Source organism: Coregonus lavaretus (assembly GCF_964263955.1).
Source record: "Coregonus lavaretus genome assembly, chromosome: 8".
In the NCBI taxonomy this organism is placed as follows: domain Eukaryota; kingdom Metazoa; phylum Chordata; class Actinopteri; order Salmoniformes; family Salmonidae; genus Coregonus; species Coregonus lavaretus.
Window position 1 is genome coordinate 43,266,749 of NC_139995.1, and position 8,778 is coordinate 43,275,526.

Consider the following 8,778-nt stretch of genomic DNA (forward strand, 5'->3'; position numbering starts at 1 on the left):
GGGTGGGGTAAGGGGGGGTAGAAGGATTACTTTATCCTATCCCAGGTATTCCTTAAAGAGGTGGGGTTTCAAGTGTCTCCGGAAGGTGGTGAGTGACTCCGCTGTCCTGGCGTCGTGAGGGAGCTTGTTCCACCATTGGGGTGCCAGAGCAGCGAACAGTTTTGACTGGGCTGAGCGGGAACTGTGCTTCCGCAGAGGTAGGGGGGCCAGCAGGCCAGAGGTGGATGAACGCAATGCCCTCGTTTGGGTGTAGGGACTGATGAGAGCCTGAAGGTACGGAGGTGCCGTTCCCCTCACAGCTCCGCAGGCAAGCACCATGGTCTTGTAGCAGATGCGAGCTTCAACTGGAAGCCAGTGGAGTGTGTGGAGGAGCGGGGTGACATGAGAGAACTTGGGAAGGTTGAACACCAGACGGGCTGCGGCATTCTGGATGAGTTGGAGGGGTTTAATGGCACAGGCAGGGAGCCCAGCCAACAGCGAGTTGCAGTAATCCAGACGGGAGATGACAAGTGCCTGGATTAGGACCTGTGCCGCTTCCTGTGTAAGGCAGGGTCGTACTCTCCGAATGTTGTAGAGCATGAACCTACAGGATCGGGTAACCGCCTTGATGTTAGCGGAGAACGACAGGGTGTTGTCCAGGGTCACGCCAAGGCTCTTTGCACTCTGGGAGGAGGACACAACGGAGTTGTCAACCGTGATGGCGAGATCATGGAACGGGCAGTCCTTCCCCGGGAGGAAGAGCAGCTCCGTCTTGCCGAGGTTCAGCTTGAGGTGGTGATCCGTCATCCACACTGATATGTCTAACAGACATGCAGAGATGCAATTCGCCACCTGGTTATCAGAAGGGGGAAAGGAGAAGATTAGTTATGTGTCGTCTGCGTAGCAATGATAGGAGAGGCCATGTGAGGATATGACAGAGCCAAGTGACTTGGTGTATAGCGAGAATAGGAGAGGGCCTAGAACTGAGGGACACCAGTGGTGAGAGCACGTGGTGCGGAGACAGATTCTCGCCACGCCACTTGTTGGAGCGACCGGTCAGGTAGGACGCAATCCAAGAGTGAGCCGCGCCGGAGATGCCCAACTCGGAGAGGGTGGAGAGGAGGATCTGATGGTTCACAGTATCAAAGGCAGCAGACAGGTCTAGAAGGACAAGAGCAGAGGAGAGAGAGTTAGCTTTAGCAGTGCTGAGAGCCTCCGTGACACAGAGAAGAGCAGTCTCAGTTGAATGACCAGTCTTGAAACCTGACTGGTTTGGATCAAGAAGGTCATTCTGAGAGAGATAGCAAGAGAGTTGGCTAAAGACGGCACGCTCAAGAGTTTTGGAGAGAAAAGAAAGAAGGGATACTGGTCTGTAGTTGTTGACATCGGAGGGATCGAGTGTAGGTTTTTTGAGAAGGGGTGCAACTCTCGCTCTCTTGAAGACGGAAGGGACATAGCCAGCGGTCAAGGATGAGTTGATGAGCGAGGTGAGGTAAGGGAGAAGGTCACCGGAGATGGTCTGGAGAAGAGAGGAGGGGATAGGGTCAAGCGGGCAGGTTGTTGGGCGGCCGGCCGTCACAAGTCGCAAGATTTCATCTGGAGAGAGAGGGGAGAAAGAAGTCAAAGCATAGGGTAGGGCAGTGTGAGCAGGACCAGCAGTGTCATTTGACTTAACAAACGAGGATCGGATGTCGTCAACCTTCTTTTCAAAATGGTTGACGAAGTCATCCACAGAGAGGGAGGGGGGGGGGGATTCAGCAGGGAGGAGAAGGTGGCAAAGAGCTTCCTAGGGTTAGAGGCAGATGCTTGGAATTTAGAGTGGTAGAAAGTGGCTTTAGCAGCAGAAACAGAGGAAGAAAATGTAGAGAGGAGGGAGTGAAAAGATGCCAGGTCCGCAGGGAGTCTAGTTTTCCTCCATTTCCGCTCGGCTGCCTGGAGCCCTGTTCTGTGAGCTCGCAATGAGTAGTCAAGCCACGGAGCAGGAGGGGAGGACCGAGCCGGCCGGGAGGATAGGGGACATAGAGAGTCAAAGGATACAGAAAGGGAGGAGAGGAGGGTTGAGGAGGCTGAATCAGGAGATTGGAGGGAGAAGGATTGAGCAGAGGGAAGAGATGATAGGATGGAAGAGGAGAGAGTAGCGGGAGAGAGAGAGCGAAGGTTGCGACAGCGTATTACCATCTGAGTAGGGGCAGAGTGAGTAGTGTTGGAGGAGAGCGAGAGAGAAAAGGATACAAAGTAGTGGTCGGAGACATGGAGGGGAGTTGCAGTGAGATTAGTAGAAGAACAGCATCTAGTAAAGATGAGGTCAAGCGTATTGCCTGCCTTGTGAGTAGGGGGGGACGGTGAGAGGGTGAGGTCAAAAGAGGAGAGGAGTGGAAAGAAGGAGGCAGAGAGAAATTAGTCAAAGGTAGACGTAGGGAGGTTAAAGTCACCCAGAACTGTGAGGTGTGAGCCATCCTCAGGAAAGGAACTTATCAAGGCGTCAAGCTCATTGATGAACTCTCCAAGGGAACCTGGAGGGCAATAAATGACAAGGATGTTAAGCTTGAATGGGCTAGTGACTGTGACATCATGGAATTCAAATGAGGAGATAGACAGATGGGTCAGGGGAAAAAGAGAGAATGTCCGCTTGGGAGAGATGAGGATTCCTGTGCCACCACCCCGCTGACCAGATGCTCTCAGGGTATGCGAGAACACATGGTCAGACGAGAAGAGAGCAGTAGGAGTAGCAGTGTTTTCATGACCAAAAGTATGTGAACACCTGCTCGTTGAACCTTTCATTCCAAAATCATGGCCATTAATATGGAGTTGGTCCCCCCTTTGCTGCTATAACAGCCTCCACTCTTCTGGGAAGGCTTTCCTCTAGATGTTGAAACATTGCTGCGGGGACTTGCTTCCATTCAGCCACAAGCATTAGTGAGGTCGGGCATTGCCTGCCTCGCAGTCAGAGTTCCAATTCATCCCAAAGCTGTTTGATGGGGTTGAGGTCAAGGCTCTGTGCACGCCAATCAAGTTCTTCCACACCGATCTCGACAAACCATTTCTGTATGGACCTCGCTTTGTGCACAGGGGCATTATCATGCTGAAATAGGAAAGGGTCAACCCCAAACTGTTTCCATAAAGTTGGAAGCACAGAATCGTCTAGAATGTTATTGTACGCTGTAGAGTTAAGATTTCCCTTCACTGGAACTAAGGGGCCTAGCCCGAACCATAGAAAACAGACCCAGACCATTATTCCTCCTCCACCAAACTTTACAGTTGGCACTATGCATTGGGGCAGGTAGCGTCCGTCGGACTGCCAGATGTTGAAGCGTGATTCATCACTCCAGAGAACGTGTTTCCACTGCTCCAGAGTCCAATGGCGGCGAGCTTTACATCACTCCAGCCGTCGCTTGGCATTGCTCATGGTGATCTTAGGCTTGTGTGCGGCTGCTCGGACATGGAAACCCATTTCATGAAGCTCCTGACGAACAGTTATCGTGCTGACGTTGCTTCCAGAGGCAGTTTGGAAGTCGGTAGTGAGTGTTGCAACCGAGGACAGACGATCTTTACACACTACGCGCTTCAGCACTCGGCGGTCCTGTTCTGTGAGCTTGTGTTGCCTACCACTTCGTGGCTGAGCCGTTGTTGCTCCTAGACGTTTCCACTTCACAATAACAGCACTTACATTTGACTGGGGCAGCTCAAGCAGGGCAGAAATTTGACGAACTGACTTGTTGGAAAGGTGGCATCCTATGACGGTGCCATGTTGAAAGTCACTGAGCTCTTCAGTAAGGCCATTCTACTGCCAATGTTTGTCTATGGAGATTGCATGGCTGTGTGATCGATTTTATACAGCTGTCAGCAACGGTGTGGCTGAAATAGTTGAATCCACTAATTTGAAGGGGTGTCCACATACTTTTGTATATATAGCATATACTCGAGGACACACACAATTTGGATCCAATTTACTCTTCACATCTGAGGGTCATGGCTGATGTTTGGGAATATAACAAGGAAACTCAGACTCTTTCAGTCAGTGTCCTCTGTCAGGGCCTTAACATCTCATCTGGAGAGTGAATCTGTCAGCAGTCTAGTCACTCTTCTCCTGCCAACCATTATCTGACAAGACAATGAATACAGACTGCATTTTCATATCCAAAGTTCTTACGTAACATTGAAACAGTGTTTTGCACCTGTCTCTCAGTTGCAATTGTCTCTGGTTGGCACAGGCGTAAACTTATAGTCCTCTTAGAGTCACCATTGTCCTGGTGACAGTAATTATTAATGGACCACCATTGTCCTGGTGACAGTAATTACTGATAGGTATTGTCTGTGTTTTCTTTTTAACATCAACTACCCTTCTGGTTCGCTACAACACAACAGTGAGCTTGGCTCTTCAAACATTATCCATCAGTACATTTACAGACTCAATTCAAAGGTATTTTCTGAGAGGACATAGAGGAATGTGACAGCAGCAATTCCCAATATACAGAAGACAGCCCTATTTGGTAAAAGACCAAGTCCATATTATGGCAAGAACAGCTCAAATAAACAAAGAGAAACGACAATCCATTACTAATGTCAAGGATAATTTCATTCATCAACAGCAGGCTTGTGTACTTAAACAGTGCTGGCTCACACAAGCACACATTCCCACACCTTAGTGTGGTGACAAAGGGTATCTGCACCTCCCTGCTAGATAAACATACCTGTCCTAGCAGGTGTATTGGCTGCCTGACAAAATGTGACTCCAGCACGTAGCTTACTCGGAACGCTTCTGTCTGCTTCCAGGAAAACCATGGAGAGAGGGTGGGGACACAGCTTTTATGAGAGAGAGAGGAGAGAGAGAGAGAGAGAGAGAGAAGAGAGAGAGCAGAGAGAGAGAGAGAGAGAGAGAGAGAGAGAGAGAGAGAGAGAGAGAGAGAGAGGAGAGAGAGAGAGAGAGAGAGTAGAGAGAGAGAGAGAGAGAGAGAGAGAGGAGAGAGAGAGAGAGAGAGAGAGAGAGAGAGAGAGAGAGGGAGAGAGAGAGAGGAGAGAGAGAGAGAGATGAAGAGAGAGGAGAGAGAGGAGAGGAAGGAGAGAGAGAGATGAGAGAGAGAGAGAGAGAGAGAGATGAGAGAGAGAGAGAGAGAGAGATGAGAGAGAGGAGAGAGAGAGAGATGAGGAGAGAGAGAGAGAGAGAGAGGAGAGAGAAAGAGAGAGAGAGAGAATATTGGTTGGTGAAGGGGTCAGTCAACTATGGCCTTCTAAAAATCACTCATTAAACAAATCTCAGTAACTTTCGTTTTCTCCAAAGGACTCACACACACCCACACATACAGTACACACACACACACACCCACACACACAGGCCACTGATTAACCAGTTCAAGATAAGTTCAAGATAACATTCTTCCAGTGCAGCGAGAAAATATGTGAAAATGCAGTTTTAGTTTTTTTGTTTCACACTGTAAGATATTGGTGCATGCAACATAACATGAATAAACATTGTTGTATTGATTCATTTGCATAATACACTGCTCAGGTAAAGACAAAATCTCTGTAGATTCTATCTGACCCATACTGTATGAACTTGTATGCATGCAGACCCAGAGTAGATGACAAGTCTGTGTCTTATTCCCTCATCAAAACACATCACACCTCAGACATGGATCCAATTCCAATGGTTTCCAATGGCCGAGTCAGTTGGAGTTTTAGCTAATGATTGACATATACACTAGATGACTGATAGGGGGCGCTGTGTTGAGGCCATCGCGCTTCCATCTTGGCACTATCCCACAGTTGTTAAAGGAAAACTCCACCCAAAACCACTCATTCCTTTAATTTAATGTGTTAAATAACACTAATATGTGAACAATATTTTTTGTGAACAAATGTTTCATTTTGACATTATAATAAGGTTTGTAGCAACATGGAAAATCGTTGTGGAAATCTGGTGCAGCTCAAGTTGACTACAAAATCCACAATGCAATGCTTTCTCTATGGGCTGCCTGGCTGGCTAGGTAGCTAGCTAGCATACGTAGCTACACACAATAATACCAAAGACAATTTCAGCATGTAACGTAGCTAGTTAGCTGTAAAATCACTTTAAAAAACTGCACTATCAATTTAGGAGTCTACAATCTCACAATGTTCAACCTGCAGATCGATGTGCCTCACAGAGTGGAGTCTAACATTCGCAACGGCAGATATATTTTTGAGGAGATGGGAAACGTTGCCCATGCTATGTCAGTGGGCCGCGCGGTGCATTCTGGGTGATTCTGGGACAAAAAGTGCTCTCCTTCAAGGAGTGAATGGGAGTCTATTGGGCCTGTTTATTATCTTTTTCATTGTCACTTTACCTCTACCCACATGTACATATTACCTCAATTACCTCGACTAACTTGTGCCCCTGCACATTGACTCTGTACCGGTACCCCCTGTATATAGCCTCAATACTATTATTTACCCCTGCACACAGCCGGACAATTTACTCAAGGCTTCTGGAAATAAATGCTGTCGGCATGCTCAACCGGTGTCGCTCATTCAGCTGACAGAAACCGGTTCTCCCCATTAAGCAACAAGTCGGAGTCAGAGGCCGAGAATTCTCAGGTCTTTCCTCCACCCATTACGAGGTCTGAGCCACCGAAGCCTACCACCATTAGCTCTGACAAATTGAAAACCCTAGTCACTGGCAACTCCATTACCCGCAATATTAGACTTAAAAAGAATCATCCAGCGATCATACACTGTTTACCAGGGCGCAGGGCTACCAACATAAAAGCTAATCTGAAGATGGTGCTGGCTAAGGCAAAAACTGGCGAGTGTAGAGATTATAGGGATATTGTTATCCACGTAGGCACCAATGTTGTTAGGATGAAACAGTCAGAGGTCACCAAGAGCAACATCGCTTCAGTATGTAAATTAGCTAGAAAGATGTGTCGGCATCGAGTAATTGTCTCTGGCCCCCTCCCAGTTAGGGGGAGTGATGAGCTCTACAGCAGTCTCACAACTCAATCGCTGGTTGAAAACTGTTTTCTGCCCTTCCCAAAATATAGAATTTGTAGATAATTGACCCTCTTTCTGGACTCACCCACAAACAGGACCAAGCCTGGCCTGCTGAGGAGTGACGGACTCCATCCTAGCTGGAGGGGTGCTCTCATCTTATCTACCAACATAGACAGGGCTCTAACTCCTCTAGCTCCACAATGAGATAGGGTGCAGACCAGGCAGAAGGCTGTTAGCCAGCTTGCCAGCTTAGTGGAGTCTGCCACTAGCACAGTCAGTGTAGTCAGCTCAGCTATCCCCATTGAGACCGTGTCTGTGCCTCAATCTAGGTTGGGCAAAACTAAACATGGCAGTGTTTGCCTTAGCAATCTCACTGGAATAAAGACCTACTCCATTCCTGTCATTATTGAAAATAGGGCTACTTAACCCTCCCGTTGTCCTAGGGTCAAAATGACCCGCCACTGTGTTGAACCAACTTTATTTAATTTTTATATTTTTTTGATCATTTGTGAGAAGGAGGCAGTGATACTTTCTTTAAAGGGTTAATGTTAGATCCCTTACTTCCAAGGCAGTTATGGTCAATGAGCTAATCACTGATCATAATCTTAATGTGATTGGCCTGACAGAAACATGGCTTAAGCCTGATGAATTTACTGTGTTACACTAGTGACCATATCCCCCGCGCATCCCGCAAAGGTGGAGGTGTTGCTAACATTTACGATAGCAAATGTCAATTTACCCCCCAAAAAATGACTGTGTTTTCATCTTCTGAGCTTCTAGTCATGAGCTTCTGGTCCTCTGTAGCTCAGCTGGTAGAGCACGGCGCTTGTAACGCCAGGGTAGTGGGTTCGATCCCCGGGACCACCCATACACAAAAATGTATGCACGCATGACTGTAAGTCGCTTTGGATAAAAGCGTCTGCTAAGTGGCATATTATTATTATTATTATTATTATTATTATATGAAATCTATGCAGCCTACTCAATCACTTTGTATAGCTACTGTTTACAGGCCTCCTGGGCCGTATACAGAGTTCCTCACTGAGTTCCCTGAAATCCTATCGGACCAAGTAGTCATGGCAGATAATATTCTCATTTTTGGTGACTTTAATAGTCACATGGAAAAGTCCACAGACCCACTCCAAAAGGCTTTCGGAGCCATCATCGACTCAATGGGTTTTGTCCAACATGTCTCCGGACCTACTCATTGCCACAGTCATACCCTGGATCTAGTTTTGTCCCGTGGAATAAATATTGTGGATCTAAATGTTTTTCCTCATAATCCTGGGATAATCCATCGGACCACCATCTTATTATGTTTGCAATCGCAACAAATAATCTGCTCAGACCCCAACCAAGGATCATCAAAAGCCGTGCTATAAATTCTCTGACAACCCAAAGATTCCTAGATGCCCTTCCATACTCCCTCCACCTACTCAAGGACGTCGGAATACAAAAATCAGTTAACGACCTAACTGAGGATCTAAATTTAACCTTGCGTAATACCCTAGATGCAGTCGCACCCCTAAAAACAAAAAACTGTTGTCACAAGAAATTTGCTCCCTGGTATACAGAAAATACCCGAGCCCTGAAGCAAGCTTCCAGAAAATTGGAACGGAAATGGCGCTCCACCAAACTGAAAGTCTTCCTACTAGCTTGGAAAGAAAGTACATTGCAATATCGAAGAGCCCTCACTACTGCTCGATCATCCTATTTTTCCAACCTAATTGAGGAGAATAAGAACAGTCCAAAAGTTATATTTGATACTGTCGCAAAGCTAACTAAAAAGCAGCATTCCCCAAGAGAGGATGCCTTTCACTTCAGCAGTGA